The 18,129-nt window shown below is 43.3% G+C and overlaps 1 pseudogene; it reads right to left on the bottom strand.

Annotated features, from left to right (window-relative positions):
* Positions 1-17,561: 17,561 nt before the first annotated feature.
* On the bottom strand, positions 17,562-18,129 carry LOC104003750 (profilin-1-like; annotated as a pseudogene).

The raw sequence follows: 18,129 nt of genomic DNA, 5'->3' as shown, positions 1-18,129 counted from the left end.
TGGGTGGGGCTGTGCACAGGGGGGTTGCCTTCACGCTGCCAGCAAGATTCTTAGAAAATAACCTTCCAGAAGTCTGTTTGGAGTTTCTTTTTAAAAAGAACATCCCAATTTATGCACCCATACCCCAATAATAGTTCCTATATCTCCACCTGGTTTTATACACACACACACATGTACACACACTTACACCAGGACTACTGGTGTGCTGATTTCAACAAGGATATATTTCTAGTTTATATTTCCATTCACTCTGCAAACTCATTGAGAACCTGCACTGTGCCAGGCACTATGCTAGGAACTGGAGATCCAAACAAGTCCTTTAAGACATGTAGCAGGGACAGAGAAAAATAACAGCCAGCCAGAATACAAGGGCAGCACCCTACCAGGCTCCAGGGAGAGCATTCCTATAGAAGCGGCAGATTTCCCCCCTCACCCCTAGCTTTAAAACAACTGTGTATCTTTGGGAGAACTTTCTAATTTCAGTCTTGCATCTCAGGCACCAATGTCAACGTTAGCCTCTAAATCAGTTCTTACTCTGTGTGTGTGCATGTATATGTGTGTCTGTGTGTGTGTGCATGCCAAGAACCTCATTGGTGAAATCTGGGGAACTCTTCTCAGAAAGATGTTTTCAAATATATAAAATATAGATTACAAAGGAAACAAATGATAATGAAATATAATTATCAAAATATCAAAATTTTAAGCATATGTTTTATTAATATGTTAACAAGATCCAGCAGGAGGTCTAATTTCAAAGTAGTTTTGAGTATAAATATTTCACTTACAACATATCTGCAACAACTGTAATGTAGTATAAAATGTCTGTGATTTCTATTGGTAATGACAAAGTCACAGGTACTGTTATTACCACTTTGAGTTTATGGCTCTATTCACAATGGAATAAAATGTTAAATTTAGTTAGAAGGTGGTAAAAACAAAAACGTAATTTTTTCCTCATTCAAATTCACAGGCTTTCTGGACTGTAGGTTAATAATCCCTGCTTTACATTAATAAACCCAAAAAGAAAAAACAAAAAGCAAATGGCAATAGCCAATAAATATACCAAAACTGTGGGAAGTAACTTTAAGCCACTTAAAATAATGATTGCCTTTGAGCAACTTTATGTTGTTAATACCAACAACAGTGTCAATACTTGTGAGGTAAATATTTCCAATCTGCCCTGGCAGACTCACCTCCAGAGTGGAGAAACACAGTTTGCTCTAAAGATTCTATTCTTATTTGATTGGTTCTGCAGTTAAGCCTGAACTTGAGACATTTACAAATGGGTGTTTGTTTACAGCTGACCAAAGGGTACTATTCTCATTTTCTGAATCAGATAGTAAACATCGCTGAAATGATTTTTCAAAAAACCAATCATATAGTCAGCAAGACCTAGGCTTGAATCTGTTTGGCTTTACTCTTAGGAATGTTTTCTTCCTGTTAAAAGAAACGAGATTGCCCTTGTGCTGCTAACTCCACAGAGAAAAAGAGTTCCTAATAAGGAGAAACTAAGTAATCTTACAGCCTCAGTTACTACCTTGTGACTTGCTCAGAATTACTCTGCTTGTAAAGGAAAAATATAGTATTAGAAATCGGGTCTCCTGACTTCCCTTGAATTGATTCCCCCCCCCCACAATATAGCCCTGCCTCCTAGAACCCAGGATCACGTGGCCTATAATCCCTGTGATCAGTTCCCACTGCCCTTGAATGAATCTGTCTTTCTTGCCCATACACTATCCCTCTCTTTTTCTTCTCCTCCCCTGCGCTGCAGGTCACTCCGTGCTGTCAGCAGTCACTGCTGAGCTGCGTGGGGTGCTGGTCAGGGTGAAAAGTTTAACAATCTCTGGCATTTTCCACTTGCTCTGGCCCAGTTTTTGAATGCCAGGCAAAAGCTACCACCAGTTAGTCTCTGCATTCTTTTTGGTTATTGGCAAATGCCATCGTATATGCTGAGGGAAGGAAAATGTGGCTGTTGGGTTCATAGAGCTTTCCTGAAGCATTGTGGCTCTCGGTCCTAGAGTCTGACAAGATCAGTGAGGACTGATGGAGCACCCAGGTTCTGCCTGCCTTCCTGTCCCCCTCCACCTCCCCTGTGGCTCAGCTGCTCCAGCTCTGCCTCCTTCCCCTCTCAACATCCCCCCTCACAGAGAATCACAGGGAAGTGTTCACAGAACACGAGAGCTGCAAGGGTCTTTACAGCAGAGAAGACTATGGCCCAGGGAAGGAGAGACACTTGCCCACGGTCGCACAGCCAACAAATGGCAGAACCAGAAAGAAAACCGAGTCTCCTGATTCCAAGGTTTTCGACCGTCTTGCATAAGCCAAGTCCACCACAGGGCTGAGTAGTTGCCCAGAAAACATGAAAGAAAAGACTCCAGTCACTTCTTCCGTGAATTAACGGCCTAGGAAATGAGCTTGCTTCCTATATTCCCATTAAATAAAGGCCTTCGTGAAGGAAAACCCATGCACACCCTGGAATTTTAACAGCTGACTTTATGAAACTGCATCCCTTCATGAAATAGACTTCTTCTCCTCCAAGCAGAGAAAAGAGAAAAAGGCTCACAGGAAGCAACGGAAAACTCCCAGCCCCGTGAACAACACTGACCATCTGGGCAGCTTCAGCCTTGGCCTTTTCACCTTCCTGCCTTTCAGCACCCGCTCAGCCCCAGCGTCCCCACTCCCTGCAGTCCCCACCTCCTGGAATTCTCCTGGACGTGGAGGCCCCTTTCCCTCTGAGGAAACACTGTCCCCTCCAGATTCTCCGTTAGACTAGTTTCCCTCTCCATTTCCTTTCTGGAGCCTGGAGCCAAGGAGTCTCCAGCTCAGATGCACCAGGACGATTCACGGGAAGCGGGGCAGGCCAGCAGCAGCGCTGTGACTGACGGAGGAGGAGGCTTGGAAGACTCGGGCTTGGGGGCCTCCGGGCACGATGGAGGCAGCAGGGGGCGCTAGGGAGGTGGCCTTGTTAAGGGATGCTGCGCACAATTCTTCAAGATGGTGTTTATTTCCCTTCTTTCAGCACTGGGTTTAAGTTGGCTGGCTATTAATTTTCTTCTGCACGTCTTCCATGAGAAACTGTCACCTCCACGAAGGTAGGGCAGTGACTGCTTTGCTCACCATTTTGTCTCTGGTGTCTGGCAGATACAAGTACTCAATAAATTGTCAATGAATGCCTGGATGAATGAACGAGTCACACAGAAATAGAAAGCAACAGGTCCCTAGAGAGTGATAACAAAACAACCAGTGGCACGAGCTGGCAGGTTGCTCAGGACACCCAGGACCCCGGGTGCTTGCAGGGCTCCCCCAGCTGGAGAGGAAACCTCTGCCGGGGGCTTCAAGGAGTCTCTGGGGTACGCCCTCCTCCCCTAGACACACACACAGATGGCCCCAAATGGAACTAGTTTATGTATACTCTTATTTCAGTAACGATGTGGAGGCTTACCACAAAAGCATGGTGAATAAAATGGTAACTTAGCCTGAAAATGAGGATGAGGGAAGAAAGTGATGAGGACCAGTGGTCTGGGACTAGGCAGGCAGCTCATGGCACCATTCCCCATCCCTGGAATCCCTGAAATTATCACAGCTTTTGTCTGTTTCCCTGTTGGTTTAGTAAACCATTCAAGTTATTCCTTATTAAACACTGACCCTCGGCCGGGCGCGGTGACTCATGCCTGTAATCCCAGCACTTTAGGAGGCTGAGGTGGGTGGATCACCTGAGGTCAGGAGTTCAAGACCAGCCGGGCTAATATGGTGAAACCCCATCTCTACTAACAATACAAAAATTAGCCGGGCATGTGCCTGTAGTCCCAGCTACGCGGAGGCTGAGACAGGAGAATTGCTTGAACCTGGGAGGCAGAGGTTGCAGTGAGCTCAGGTGTAGAGCATACAGGTAGGTGTAAGACACAGACCCTCACCCTCACGGAGCTTCTGGCTGTAACATTGTGATGCAGAAGTCTAGAGTGGGGAGACTTCCTGTGGAGCGGGATGGGCTGCACAGGGGAGGTGACATTTGTAATGGGACTTACTGAGATGACACGTTAACAATGGTTGAGGCACTTGGGTTGTAGACGTGGTTGTAGGTCAGACACATCAGGCCTGCGTGTGAGGGCTATGACAGATCATTCTGAAAATGTTAGGATGGGGACACAGTGATTTCTAATTATTTCTGACCTATCCGGAGCTGGGACACGGTATCCTTGTATGCCTGACTTTATAAAATTGGGACCCATGTCTAAACTGATTATGCATCGCATATTTGTTTTATACTTAAAATGGTTAAAATTCATGATCTTTCAAGAGTTTCTTAAGATTCCTTAAGAAAACTGGCCTTCCTAAAGGCAAATGCCTCAGGGTCCCTGCTGAGGGGCACTGCTGCTTTGAAGGCTCACAATGTTTTGGTTGCCTTTTAACCACGTCTTTTGTTTTGCTCTCAGTTTTTCATATTTCCCTTGAAAGTCCAGGCTTAGCCCAGTCAATTTTTGTGTTCCCTGGTATAGACGGGGAGGTGTTGCGAACATGGTCAACTGCCTAATCACCGTTATGAAAGCTTTCCCAGTCCCCATTTTCCTCCCGCATTTGCGGAATTTTGATTTTGCTGTTATTGTTATGTCCTTTGCTAACATGACCTTCCTGAACTTGCCTCCCCAGAGTGATGCCATCTGGTTTTCAAAATAATAATCCACTTTGGGATCTGATCAGATCATGCTTTTGACGTTTTTCCCATTTTCCCATCAAGCTCACATGGAGGTCTCTTCCCAAGGAACAAATACTTAATTACCAATTTGGAAACATCTTTTTTCTGAGCTGTTTTCCTTATTCATTGACTTTTGGTCCTCATCATTTTTTCCTGAAATTAAAAACAAAGGGAAAAGTTTATTTTTCATCATTATTTGCTCTCCTGGCATTTTTCCTTGGGCAAGTGCCCATCTCATTCCTGTTTCTTAGCTCGTGTTTGATGGATTTACCATATTGGATGTGATGTTTCCTGAAGAATAGCTTCTGTCAGGAGCAACATCGGTCACTAAAATAAGAGCAGACACAGCCTGGACACTTTGCTAACGTGGATACTCCTTCTTCCTGATTCTTTATCATCCTGCCAAAGACATACATCCGAATGGAGGCTATACAGTTTATAGGACTTTCACATTGGTTATCTCATTTCATTTCATAATAGCCCTGAGGTAAACTGAACAAAGATCAGAATTCTTCCTTTACAAGTGGAGAAACTGTGGATCAGAATAATTAACTGATTTATTTAAGGTCACATAGATAGTCCACATAGCTATGTGTGTGTGTGTGTGTGTGTGTGTGTATAGATATATACACAAACTATATATCTCTATATACATACACACATATATACTATATATATGAATATACATATATATATAGAGAGAGAGAGAGAGAGAGAGAGAGACAGAGAGTCAGTCAACCTAAAATGAGCTACAGAGTGACCAACTCCCCAAAACAAAGAGTTTATTCAGGAATAGCAAGGGATTGCGATTCAGGATATGTGTGCTGTGGCAAAGCCCTGGTGCATCTGAGGGGTTTGGGCAAGGGTAAGATTTTAAAGGCAAAAAGAAGTCCACATAAACTGTTTTGAAACAAATACTATCGGTTACAGGGACTTACTGCAGGTGGTGACGTTTGTTCATTGGTGGTACTGGCTATGGCTACGAAAGGGTCTTCATAGAAGTGGCTTAACAGGAAAGTTCAGTTGGAAAAGTCTTTTGTCACAGTTCCTGTCATAGGGTATATGTGTGTGAGGGCCCTTTGACTCTATTTTCTTGGCCTGTTGACTCTATTTTGTTTTTTGTTTGTTTGTTTTTTTGAGACGGAGTCTTGCTCTTTCGCCCAGGCTGGAGTGCAGTGGTGTGATCTCGGCTCACTACACAAGCTCCGCCTCCCAGGTTCACACCATTCTCCTGCCTCAGCCTCCCAAGTAGCTGGGACTACAGGTGCCCGCCACCATGCCTGGCTAATTTTTTGTATTTTTAGTAGAGACAGGGTTTCACCGTGTTAGCCAGGATGGTCTCGATCTCCTGACCTCGTGATCCACTTGCCTCAGCCTCCCAAAGTGCTGGGATTACAGGCGTGAGCAACCACGCCAGGCCTCTTGACTCTATTTTGTTAGGATTTGATATAGGTGACTCCATTTTGGTACTGACAATTTTCCCAGTAACTATATATATAGCCGATCATATAGCTGAAATACAGCCTTCTAATGCCATCTAATTTCTAAATTTTATGCTGTTGTAGGAAAGCCCTCAAGTATGAACTTTAGGCCGGGTGTGGTGGCTCACGCCTATAATCCCAGCACTTTGGGAGGCCAAGGTGAGTGGATCACCTGAGGTCAGGAGTTTGAGACCAGCCTGACCAACATGGTGAAACCCTGTCTTTACTAAAAATACAAAAATTAGCTGGGTGTGGTGACACGCACCTATAATGCCAGCTACTTGGGAGGCTGAGGCAGGAGAATCATTTGAACCTGGGAGGCGGAGGTTGCAGTGAGCCAAGATTGTGCCACCGTACTCCAGCCTTGGTGGCAGAGCAAGACTCCCATCTAAAAAAAAAAAAAAAATAGAATGAACTTTAGACCGGGCATGGTGGCTCATGCCTGTGATCCTAGCACTCTGGGAGGTCAAGGCAGGCAGATCACCTGAAGTCAGGAGTTTGAGAGCAGCCTGGCCAACATGGCAAAACCCCATCTCTACTAAAAATACAAAAATTAGCCAGACATGGTGGCGGGTGCCTGTAATCCCAACTACTCAGGAGGCTGAGGCAGGAGAATCATTTGAACCCGGGAGGTGGAGGTTGCAGAGAGCCAAGATGGCACCACTGCACTCCAGCCTGGGCGACAGAATGAGACGCTGTCTAAAAAAAAAAAAAAAATTTATGGAGGCTCTTCAGATATTTTTCTTTCACCCAATCTATTGACTAGCAACTTGAGGACTAGATTTGCCCAAACATATGCAGGACATCTGCCTTGGGCTTGCCCTGTGGTGTGGGATTATGTGTCCTATGCAGTACAGGACCAGAGTGGAAACCATGAGCAGCTGTGGGGAGACCCGGTGCTGGTGGAGTCTTGGGCCAACCTGAGGGCAGCTACAGACTCATTCTGAGTCTTTGTGAAGGCTGCTGGCAGTAATCTCCTTTAGGTGCAGCACAGAGCTTCTGCCATCTTACTTCCAAGGTACAGAGTTTCTTTAGGGAAATGTTTCAAGTTTCTTTAGAGAAATGGGAAAGAGTGTGACGGGGGAGGGGGCTTTAGTCCACTGTTGCATTACTATAAAGAAATGCCTGAGGCTGGATAATTTATAAAGAAAAGAGGTTTAATTGGCTCACAGTTCTGTAGGCTGCACAGGAAGCACAGCGCCAGCCTCTGCTTCTGGGGAGGCCTCAGGAGGCTTACACTCATGGCAGAAGGCAAAGAAGGAGCAGGAATCTCACATGGCAGGAGCAGGAGTGAGAGAGAGAGTGGGGTGGGGGGAGGTGCCACACACTTTAAATGACCAGATCATGTGAGAACTCACTATCCCTAAGATAGCACCAAGCCATGAGGGATCCACACCCATGACCCAAACACCTCCTTGTGTAATATAGTAAGTATTCTCCAAAACCAAAACAGAAACTGGCTTTTCAAAAAAGGTCAAGTCCACTATTTTCCCTGTCTCTTAGGAGCTGCAGAGTCTCACTCATCATGGTTCTTGTTGACAAGAAAATCCGTACTCTATAAAATATTTGAAGAGATTTATTCTGAGCCAAATGTGAGTACCATGACCCATGATACGGCCTCAAGAGGTCCTGAGAACATTTGCCCAAGGTAGTTGGGTAACAGATTGGTTTTATACATTTTAGGGAGATAGAAGACATCAATCTATACGTGTGAGGTACACACTGGGTTGGCCCAGACCCAGTAGAGTAAGGGCTTTCAGGTTGTAGGTAGAGTTAAAAGATTTCCTGATTGGCAATTAGTTAAGAGTTAAGCTTTCCCTAAAGTTGAAGTCAGCAGAAAGAAATACTTGGGGTTAAGATAAGGGGGGTTGTGGAAGCCAAGGTTCTTGTTATAGATGAAGCCTCCAGGTAGCAGGCTTAAGAGATAATGGATAATAAATGTCTCTTTTCAGACCTTAAATGGTGCCAGATTTAGTTAATCTCTTTGGGGTTGAGAGGGCCTGGAAGGGCAAATACCTAGTTACATTAATTGAGATTCTTTACAGATGCAAATAGTCATTTCAAAATATGGCAAAGAAACAAATTTTGGGGTAAAATATTTTGATTTCCTTCTTTATTGGTCATGTGATGCTATACTAGAGTCAGGTTGGATTTTGGTATCTTATTGTTAAAGAAAGAGTTCATTTGGTGGGTCTTAAGATCTGTTTTAATGTTGGTCAATTGTGTCTAAATTCTAAAGGGAGGAGGGTATAATAAAGCATGTCTGACTCTCCTTCCTGTGGTCTGAACTAGTTTTTCAGGTTTCTTTGGAATCCGCGTGGTCCCATTCAGCCAGTTGTGGGGCTTAGAATTTTATTTTTGGTTTACAGAATGTTTCTCGGCATCAACTTCATTCTCCTCTTCACCAATATCTAGCTGCTGACTTCAGCTGTAGTCCCTGATGGCTGCCCCAGCCCTGAGCCTACCTCCCCGCATGTGACCTTTCAGCTCATTTCCTCTGTTAACTGACCCAGCCTCTGTGTTTCCCAAACCCCTTCTTAGAAGAGAGCTGATTGGCTGAGCTCCTTCTTTCAAGTGACCATACCAGCAGGAAGTTGTCCAGTAGGCAACTGAAGCACTGGCCTGGGACAGAAACTCAACTTTGATGCATGAAATTATGTTTTATGGAGGGGGATGAGGGCCTGTTTAGAGCAGAAAGATCTATGGGCAAAGAAGAATCCCTTAGAAGGAGATGTGGGTAGGCAAAGGATAATCAGCAATTGTAGTTCAGTGCCTAAAAGTAATCTGTTCCTCACTATGTTTAGGCGGTATGTTTCTTACCATGGAGGTAAAAAGTGTGGGACATTCAATAACATGCTTGGGCCTTCTGTGTGCCTGACACTGTGCTAGGCATGGAAAAGATATTTCCAAGGTCGTTGGTAAAGGTTGTGGGGTGAAAAGAGATAAAGGGAAGATGGAGACAACTTCCTGATGACTTGGGCTTCGCTTCTCACTCACATATAGGAAAAATAATAGTGTACATGGTGACCATATAGCAATAGCATAGGTAAAATAGGCTTTTATGGTTTTTTTTTCTGGGACTCTCCTTACCATTTACACTTTTCTATGAGAAAATAGTTCTCATGGCTTGTGTCAAAAAAGAAATATATAATTCTTTCTTAAATGCACTCAAAGACTATATTTGCAGGGGCCAATGGGAGAAGAAAAGATGAACAGTCGTTCTGTTTGGGCAGGTGTTAGAGCCTGGAGCCTTTATTGCCCAGGTCATGCGTGAATATACATTTTTTTCTTTTTCTTTTCTTTTTTTTTTTTGAGACAGAGTTTCACTCTTGTTGCCCAGGCTGGAGTACAATGGTGCTATTTCGGCTCACTGCAACCTCTGCCTCCCAAGTTCAAGTGATTATCCTGCCTCAGCCTCCCAAGTAGCTGGGATTACAGGCATGCACCACTACGTCTGGCTAGTTTTGTATTTTTAGTAGAGATAGGGTTTCTCCATGTGGCCAGGCTGGTTTTGAACCCCTGACCTCGGGTAATCCACCCACCTCGGCCTCCCAAAGTGCTGGGATTACAGGCATGAGCCACCATGTCCGGCCGTAAATTTTTTCAATTGATACATATTAAAAGCCTAACAGGTACTCCAGAGGGGTTCTGTAAAATATTTTGATGTTTACAACAGCTTCTCATACATTAAAAGTTTATAAATTACTGACCAAGCATAATCCACTTGCTATCTTTGGTATGGAATCAAGACTATTTTCAATCTATCATTATTTAAGTGGTCAGTACTCAGTGGAGGGGTAGTCAGAGGCTCAGAGAGTGCCATGTCGAAGAGTAATGTGTTGGAAAGTGTCCCTAGCCAGAAATGTGGACTGGTTTTGGGAGTGTGAAGACATACAAGCAAAACCTTTTGGCTTTTGGAAAAGTTCACAAATAGATAAAATATTGCTTTACCTTATTGAATAGTCTTTTGTTCCTAAAACATATGTTCACGTGTGAAGACACATATAATATCCATCATTCTTTCAACCACCCAACTATATGGTTCATATTTTCTCCACGTTACTGTTAAGGAAATTCAGTTTCTACATCTCAAAGAAAAATGTTGGTAACTATAGGAGCTGGGTATGAACCCAACTTTTTACCAGGGCCTGGGCTCTCTGAGCAACTGGTTACTTCTTCTGATTTGACTGAAGTTAAGTAAACTTACCAGTAGATAATACTTCATTGTGACACGTATTATTAAAGGGAGGGATTTCATGACTGGAACATTTTCATCTATTCATTTCCTTTCTGAGTTCTTTAATTCCACAGAGAACAGAAAATCTCTTCCCTGCAGATCAGTTAAATCCATGTATCAGATTTCAGTAAGCATGACTCAAAGGATTTTTAATTAAGAAAGCATTACAATATAATTTGTTTTTGAAGATGGAACTGTGATCTCCCACTAGCAAAATTAAATGATGAGAGACAGCCAAGGAGGCAAGCACACACACTCACTCTAAGTCAGCAATTTGGCTTTACGTGAGAACAGTGTGTCCTTTAAAAAATCCAGTTGGGGTAGGTTAGATCCAATCCTCAGGGCAGGGGAGGGGATCGTCTCAACAGAAAGAGCTATCTTCTCTGTGGCTCTTTGGCCTACGTAAAAGTGAAATAACATCCGATGTGGAAAATCAGGAGATGTCTTCATGTCAGTGGCCCCTGAGCATCCTCCTGGGAACTGTGTGCATTGCAGATTATCTGTGGTTATAGTTCTGGTCCAGCTAGCTCCCTACCAAGCTCCTCGTCTCCCAAAATCTAGCCAGCCTGTGCTCAGGAAATTCAGAATAATTTTTGCTATTAGCACCAGCAAGACTGAATTGAAAAGGTAAATCTGCTAAAAACAAAAACAAATAAACAAAGAACATAATGTGACCCAAGTTAAATATAACTTTGGATTAAATTTTTAAAAATAGTTTATATGCTTTTCTCTCACTGCAGCATTTAGTGTTGATTCCACACTCTTTCAGGAATCTTGCTTCCCTCTTGTTGTGGCAACACTGTCATTCCTGGGTCTCCAGTCACTCCTCTGATTGCTCGTCCTCTGTCTTAGCTGACTTCTTTTCTTCTTTCTAATCCACATCTGTGGGTGCCCTAGTGCTCTTTCTACAGATCCCTCCTTTTCTCACAATGTATGCAATTTCTTGAGAGCTCATCTGTGGTATACAGTCTCCAAGTTGGCTCTCAGAGATCCCACACCCTGGCACTCACACTCTTCTTGAGTCTCTTCCCACATCACACCAGAGTTTGTCTGTATTACCAATGGCATTGGCAGAAGCGACAGCATGCCACTTCTGGGATTAGATTAAAAAAGACTGTGGCTTCCTTCTTGGGCTGTGCAGGCTTTTCTCCCTATGATGGATCACTGACTGGAGGGGAAGCCACATTGTAAACAGCCCATGGAAAGGCCCTCCTGATAAGGAACCAAGGCCTCCTGCGAACATTAGCATGAGTGAGCTCGGAAGTGGCCCCCGCAGCCCAGGTACCTTGACTGTAACCTCATGAGAGACCCTGGGCCACAACCACCCAGCTATGCTGCTGCAGGACTCCTGGCCTGTAGACATTGTGAGGTAATGAATGCTTATTGTTTTAATCTGCTAAATTTGGGGTGTAATCTGTTATATAGGAATAGATAAAACACATCACCTATTCTCGTGTCATCCACTACAACCTCCAAATTTAATTTTCTGGCTTTGGATTCTTCACTTGCATTCCAATCCAGGATTCAACACCGTCTGAATGTCCTGCTCAACACAAAGCCAGTATCTTCTTCTCAGATCATCTCCCATCCCCAACGGCTCTATTTACATCCTTTCCAAACCCGCTTCTCCTCTCAGGTACCCTACCTCCTTTAATGGCATTATCTTACCCCTGGTCATAGAGCCAGTGTCGCTGACTTGCCTCTCCTTTGCCCTCATGTATAAGCAGCTGCTGAGTTTGGATGTTTTTGCCTTCAGAATGTCTCTCAGCATTTCCTACCTCAAGCACATTTCTCCCCCAGCTTCCCAGAGGCTCTCCTCAGTTCTGCTCTCTGCTGCCAGGCTAATCTTCTCCATGCCCTGCTTTCCCTCTCAGTTGTCTGCTTTAAAAACCCAATAGGGTGGATCCCTATTGTTTAGAGAATGGAATCCTAACCCTGGTTCATTGAAAGGCATCTGGCCTCAAAGTCAGAAGACCTAGCTGTGAGTCACAGCTCTGCCACTTGGGTAAGCTGGAGAACCTTAATCTATTTACCCTTTCTGAATCTCATTTTTTTCTGTCTGTGAGAGGGGTCATAATCACCTCACTGTTTACCACATAGGGTTGTTAGAGGGTTCAAATGAGAGAATGAATGCAAAATCACTACTCCAATTGCTACTTGAGGCACTTATCACCATCACCACCTCCACCCCCACCATATAATTAGAAGCCTGGAAAGGTAATAAGATTCCCTGCAACAATAGCCTTGACTCCAAACAAGCCCATCTTCCTCATGCTGCTCTCCAGCTTCTCAGTTTCCTCCCGCTTCTGGTGCCTACTTACTCTTCAGAGTTCTGCTCAGTCTTTTTTCAATGCATCCAAAGTTATTTTATTTTTTTTGAGACTGAGTCTTGCTCTGTTGCCAAGGCTGGAGTGCAGTGGCACGATCTCTGCTCACTACAACCTCTGCCTCCCAGGTTCAAGTGATTCTCCTGCCTCAGCCTCCCAAGTAGCTGGGACTACAGGCATGTGCCAGCACACCTGGCTAATTTTTGTATTTTTAATAGGGGTGGGTTTTTACCATGTTGGCCAGGCTGGTCTTGAACTCCCGACCTCAGCTGATCTGCCCGCCTTGCCCTCCCAAAGTGCTGGGAGGCCCTGGGCATAAGCCACCACGCCCGGCCCAAAGTTGTTTTTTTAATGACTTATTTTTTTCAGTGAAGTCAAAGGCTTCAACACACACACTGTCTTTGTTCTTAAAGACGGTGGCAGACACCTCTCAACTTGCTCTTGAATCATTTTTCATGCATCAGTCTTTTCACCTCAACAGGATTGCAAGTTGCAATGAACTTTATATTTTGGGTGATAATTATTTCTTACCGTGCCTTGCATTGTGCTGTGTATTTTATGTGCCTTATGCGTTTTAACCTCACTGCAGTCCTGCAAGGCAGATGTTTTTATCTGTAGCTTATTGGTGAGAAAGCTGAGTTTCAGAGATGACAAGAAATTTGCCCAAGGTCACACACCTAGAAAGTTGCGGAGCCAAGATTTGAACAGATGACACCCTGGCTCATGACCTCATGCGCCTCTTCTATGCCACATGCTTTCCTTGCTCCTGCACCTGGGTCAGGTGAATATTACAGATTCCTTAGTCATTGACATTGGCTATGTGTATGTGGCCAAAGCCAAAATGGAGGATATGACCAGAGAAAAATAAATCGAAGGAGAAAAACAAATAAAAGGTAATATCTAAGGGATATTATTTATTTTAGATGGAAAAAACTTAAGGTGTTTATATGCTAGAGGGAAAGAGCCAACAGAGCAGAAGAGGTGCAAGTTATGATGCTAATAATAGCTGACATTTATTAGGCACATCCCTGTGCCAGGAGCCATGCTGAGCACTTTACCAGGATTACTTCACTAATCTTTCATAACACTCTTATAAAGTAGGTACTATTATTATCATAATATTTTACAGATGAGAAAGTGAGCTTTATCCAAGCTCATGCAATGGGTGGTAATTTAAAAATGGGGCGTCTGAACTGCTGTGCCTAGCAATGAAGAGGTAGACGCCTTTCTGGTGTGGAAGCCAGGCTTCTGTGTGACCAGCACCCAGTAAATACAACACCCAAGTGCTTTATTGACATTAATTAATGATGTTTATAGTATCCTTTCGGGTAAGTCTGTATACATCCCCTTTTTAAAAGTAAGAAAACCAATATTCAGGGGCTAGTTACTTGCTCCAAGTCTTTTTCATGTTTAACATGAATTATAATATATGTGGGGGTCTGTACCCTGAAAACATTATCAACCTTTGTTTCTAACACTTCTCATCTAGTGAATTGGAATGAGAATTCCTAGCTCAGGAAAATGATGCACTTGGAAGCAGTCACTTGGGATATTTGACTCTTCTAAAGAGGCTTGACTTTACTCTTGTGGATCTGGCAACTGTACCTTTGCTTCCGACAGTGTAACGTTTAGTCCCACTTTATGATAAAGGTATGGTACCGTTTTACAACACATCTCACTGAATAAGACAACTAATTTGCTTCCGACAGTGTAACGCTTACTCCCACTTTAATGATAAAGGCATGGTACCGTTTTACAACACATCTCACTGAATAGGACAACTAAATTTTTGTATTTTTTAAAACAATTATGACAGAATATTCTGGTTTAATTATATGCATTTAAAAAATAATCACTCAGTATTATACGATTGAAAATAATGTTGAAAGAGTATAGGAAATGTAATATAAGCTAGATGAATGAGAAGCTTGGAGAGAAAAAACAGATCACAAGTAGAAAGACAGCATTTTAAAAAAATTAATTTTTTTTTTTAAATTTATAGAGATGGAGTTTCACTCTGTTGCCTAGGCTGGTCTCAAATTCCTGGGGTCAAGTGACCTTCCTGCCTCAGCCTCCCAAAGTGCTGGGATTATAGGTGTGAGCCACTGTGCCCAGCCAGTCAGCATGCTATTAATTTTATGTTTAGTTGATCAGCAATGTACATGTTGGTTCCCATTTTATAAAGCACTGTCCTCTATATACTTCATTTGCCTTCACAACAATTGGTATATTAGCTGGAAATGCTTTCATCTACAAGTAACAGAAAACCTGATTTAAACAGATGGAGGTTGTTTTCCTCATTCAAAAGAGGCCTGGAGGTGGCATTCTGGGACTGGTGTGGGAGGACCAACAGTGTCTTCAAGGATCCAGGCCTCTTAGACCTTCCACGTCACCACTCTTAACACGTTAGCCACTTACCCTCATGAATGTCACCTCATGGTTGCAGGACAGCTGCTCCAGATGTTACACTTGTGTTCACGACTGGAAGAAGGAGGAAGGGAAGGAGCAGGCACCAGGGCATCTTTGCTTTTATTAGAAGGCAAAAGCTTTCCCAACAGACTTTCTTTTTTTAATTTTTTTTTTTAGAGACAGGGCTTCACTCTGTCACCCAGGCTGGTGTGGAGTGGTGTGATCATAGCTCACTGCAGCCTCGGACTCCTGAGCTCAAGTGACCCTCCCGCCTCAGCCTCCTGAGTATCTGGGACTTTAGAAACATGCCACCATGCCCAGCTAAATTAAAAAAAATTTTTTTGTAGAGATGGGGTCTTGCTATATTGCCAAGGCTGGTCTCAAACTACTGGGTTCACGCAATCCTACTGCCTTGGCTTCCCAAAGTGCTGGGATTACAGGCGTAAGCCACCACACCTGGCCCTCTCAACAGACCTTTCATTGGCCAGAACTGTGTTACCTGGCCATCCTTACTTTAAAGGAGAATGATAAAGCAGTTATTCAGCATTTACAGCCTGTCTGTAGTGGAGGTAGGCAAGAGAGAAGCTCACATATTTACAGATGAGACAGCTAGTGTGCTTTCTCATTACTCAGCACAAACCCAAGTCCTAGGATTCCGGCACCTATGTTATTTCATTATACTACTCAGCCTCTCTAAATTCTGCCACAGGAAAGTATATGTCAAAAGGAGGACAACTCTCAAAAATATATAGTAATGGGGGCCGGGGGCAGTGGTTCATGCGCCTGTAGTTCCAGCTACATGGGAGGCTGAGGCAGGAGGATCGTTTGAGCCCAGGAGTTCAAGTTTGATGCTGCAGTGAGCTATGATCCGGCCACTGCACTCTAACTTGGGTTACAAATTAAGACCCTGTCTCTGAAAAAAAAAAAAAGTATAGCAATGGGATACATTCTATTAAGAAATGGATCACTTTTTAAATTAATAATTTTATATTAATATATGATATCTCTATTGTTGTTTAACAAAAATAATGATTCCATTTTTATAGATTAACACCTAAGCTTTAAAGAGATTGATTGAAGCATTATTATTGCAAAACACTGCAGGGAAACCCACAGGTGTTTGTTTGTTTGTTTGTTTGTTTGTTTGTGACAGAGTTTCACTCTGTCGCCTAGGCTAGAGTGCAGTGGTGGGATCACGGCTCATTGCAGCCTCGACATCCTGAGCTCAAGTGATCCTCCCACTTTAGCATCCCAAGTAGTTGGGACTACAGGTGTGTGCCACCATACCTGGCTGATTTTGTTTTTTAAAGTTTTAGTAGGGACAAGGTCTCTCTCTGTTGCCCAAGCTGGTCTTGAACTCCTGAGCTCAAGCAATTCTTCCGCCTTTGCTTCCCAAAGTGCTGGGATTACAGATGTGACCCACTGAACCTAGCAACCCACAGTTTTCAACAACAGGGTATTGGTTGAAGAAACTGTAGCATACCCATATCCTATGAAATAAATAGACGTAAAATTTCAGAATAATATTGTTATTTACAATATTTTGTTAAATGAAATAAGTAAATTATAAAACTAGATATGCAATGCCACCCTACACTTTTAAATATATATTATCTATATAAAAGCTAGATATAAATATAGCAAAATGTTCCTAGTGATTATATTTAGATAATGAGAATATATGATATTTTGGCTTCCATCTTTGTATTTTTTGTAATATAATTTTTAGGAGTCAGGTTTATTGAAGGGTTATTTACATGTAGTAAAATTCACCCGTTTTAGGTGTATGTGTTTTGACCAATATCTACAATAATGTATCCACTACCGTAATCAAAATACAGAATATTTCCTTTGTCCCTAAAAGTTCCTTTGTGCCTTTTTGTAGCCAATTCCTTCTCCCTAGTCACCGGCCCTTGGCAACCACTGATCTTATTTTAGTCTTGACAGTTTTGCCTTTTCTGGAATGTCATATAAATAAAAACATATAGACTGTAGCCTTTTGTTTCTGGCTTATATCAGTTGGCATGAGTGCTTTTGAGAGTCAGCCATGTTGTTGTATTTACAAGTAGTTCGTTTCTTTGTATTAATGAGCCGTATTTCACAGCATGGATGTACCATAATATGTTATCCTTATCCTTTCATCGGTTAGTGGACATTGGGTTGTCTTCAATTTTGGACTACTTACATCAGCTTGCTAGTGCTGCCATAACTAAGTACCACAAACTGGGTAGCTTAAACAACAGAAATATACTGTCCAACAGTTCTAAAGGCTACAAATCCAAAATCAAGTTTCCAGCAAGTTTTGTTCCTTTTTTTTTTTTTTTGTAGAATCTTTTTTATTCAGAAAAAATAAAACAATCCTCCCAAAAAAGTTTTCCAACCACACAGAGGAGGGGTATGGGTAGGGGGAGGTGTCTGGCCATCAGCCCTGTACCCCAGCCCATGTGGTTTTGGCAGCAATAAGGGGTGTGGGGTAATGGCCCCCAAAATAAAATGGTGTATGCGGAGGGAAGGGATACAAAGCTGTGGGGAGCCGTGAAGGGCAAGGGACAGACGAGGTCAGTACTGGGAACGCCGAAGGTGGGAGGCCATTTAATAATATTTCTTGTTGATCAAACCACCGTGGACACCTTCTTTGCCCATCAGCAGGACTAGCGTCTTGTCAGTCTTGGTGACAGTGACATTGAAGGTGGGGGCTCCACAGGTACTCTTGGTATACGAAGATCCATGCAAAATTCCCCATCCTGCAGCAGTGAGTCCCGGATCACCGAACATTTCTGGCCCCCAAGTGTCAGCCCATTCACAAAAAAACTTGACCTGTCTTTGCCAACCAGGACACCAACCTCAGCTGGCGCGATGTTGGCGAAGGTTTTCCCGGGGACGGCGGCCAGATGGAGGGCGAGTCCTTGTAGCTCACGATGGCCACGTCCTGACAGGTCCCGTCCGCCATAAGGTTGTCGATGTTGGTGTCCACCCGGCCAT

The sequence above is a fragment of the Pan troglodytes genome, chromosome 1, assembly GCF_028858775.2.
Source record: "Pan troglodytes isolate AG18354 chromosome 1, NHGRI_mPanTro3-v2.0_pri, whole genome shotgun sequence".
Lineage (NCBI taxonomy): Eukaryota > Metazoa > Chordata > Mammalia > Primates > Hominidae > Pan > Pan troglodytes.
The sequence above is the reverse complement of the archived record's forward strand: the minus strand, read 5'-3'. Positions and strand labels throughout refer to the sequence as shown.